We start from the raw sequence: 1995 nt of genomic DNA on the forward strand, positions 1-1995 counted from the left end.
ACTAAAGCATTAAAAGAAGCAGCAGAGCCTCCAGGCTAACTGCTGCCAAACAATCAATAAATAAAACAGGGAGATTTTACGGTAGATATCTGATAGAAAAAAAGATCCGGTTATTATTTTCTCTTTTAATAGCTACGCTGCATTACTTACTGTCTAACTATCTCTTAACGGGGGAGGCCCCATTCTATTCTAAGAGTAAAGAAGGAAAAAATAGTAATAATATCTGATATTCTGGAATTCAGACATGTTTTAAGCGATCAGCGGACTCTGAAACATTAACTGTCACCAGTTGATCTAGACCAGTTCTTCAACAGGCAGAGCAGACACAATCAACAGGTTCATTATCGCAGGTGGGGTCAGAGGGGGTGTTCGTATCAACAGCTCAGCAGGTAAAGACACGCCTTGCAGATAAAAACAAGGTCGGCTGCAGGTTCGTCTCCACAGATACTTTTATGCCTTCGTTTTTTTTTCCACAGATGGGCAAGATAATATTATCTCCTTACTCTGAAATGACAAACATTTCCTCACAATCAACGTTTTGTGCTGAGTTGCTTTTCTGTCATTCTAATTGCACCAGTGAAGCAAACAATTTAGACTAATAGTAAAAGTAGACAAAGCAATACTCTATTGCCAGTAACTTGAAAAACGAGAATGATTTAAAGTTGTTCTGCATGCAAAACAAATAATGTGGCGTCCTCAAAACAATAGAAGGGAATAAGATGATAGCTGACTGTGTGAACATGGTCACACATCATGACAGGTTCGTAATTGTGGTAAGAAAAATAATCAACAATAACAGTTAAAAATTTAAAGTAGCCTGCTACAACCCTAACTGAGGATAAAATAACATCCAAACATCCCAGGAGATGGAGGGTTTTACAGCCCATATTCCTCCAGATCCGCTGGATCACAAGTTAATCTGTGACACTCTGCAGATTCTGACGCTTTCAGATCCTCACGATGCATTTATTTGATCCCCAAACTTAAATTACTCATAATATTTCACATTATCCACAGACAACAGACGTGTGTTGGATAGATATTAGGCCAGGATAAATTATAACCTTTATTCTGACCTGTTTGTTTACATTTTCGGTATTTTGAGGGCAACCACGCAGCCAACTAATCTCTCCAAATAGCTGTGCTGTGGACCCTGTCACAAATTAATCTAGCTCTTCGTTTAAGATTATCTGCATTTTTTTACAAGACAAAACATCGTGCAGTCATGGCGACTCATACCTACACCATAGCGGTAGCTGCTAACTCTGGGATTTAAATTCTACTGTGAAAACAGAAAAAGTAAAGTTTCCGCATCAACAGGTGGTTCAGATTCTATTAGCTGCAATGCGTCTAAATAAATACATTTTACCCCTTTTTACATATGGGGCAGTAAAACCAGCTCAGCAGCAGCCCGTTATGGTCTCCTAACTGGATATTATAAACAGACTGAACACAATAGCAATAAAAATAAAGGTGTTTCTTTCCTCAAACCATGGTTAGTGTGACCTGATACAGTTCATCATACGGGACAAAGTTTTGGGACCCACTAAAAAAAAAAAAACAACACCGCAGTAGAGACTTGTATTTGTGTACAGACAGGAGAATAAAGGAAACATGAGAGCATTGAATCTAATAACAAGAAAATAACTTTATGTCAATTAAAAAATAAAGTGGGAATAGTTGGAAGGATGAGAAGCCCAATTGTTCTGTTTGCAGTCAGTTTTTCTTGAAAATGTGCTGCTTACACATGTGCATTCTGAATGACAGGCCTTATTAATGGATTTATTTTTACATTCAGGAATTTATAAAGTGGGCGGACTTTATCGTCCAAGCTACAGGTTTTCATTTATAGCTTATCGTTCAAGAGGAGAAATTACATTCCAGCGTGAGACAGACTTTTATTTGTATTTTTTCTTTACACTTGTGAACTATGCTGTTCTCTGTGTGGGATTCTTTGCAACCGGTCTCCGACACGTGACGTCAATTGTTTACCTC

The sequence above is a fragment of the Cyprinodon variegatus genome, unplaced genomic scaffold, assembly GCF_000732505.1.
Source record: "Cyprinodon variegatus isolate N-32 unplaced genomic scaffold, C_variegatus-1.0 Scaffold1366, whole genome shotgun sequence".
In the NCBI taxonomy this organism is placed as follows: Eukaryota; Metazoa; Chordata; class Actinopteri; order Cyprinodontiformes; family Cyprinodontidae; genus Cyprinodon; species Cyprinodon variegatus.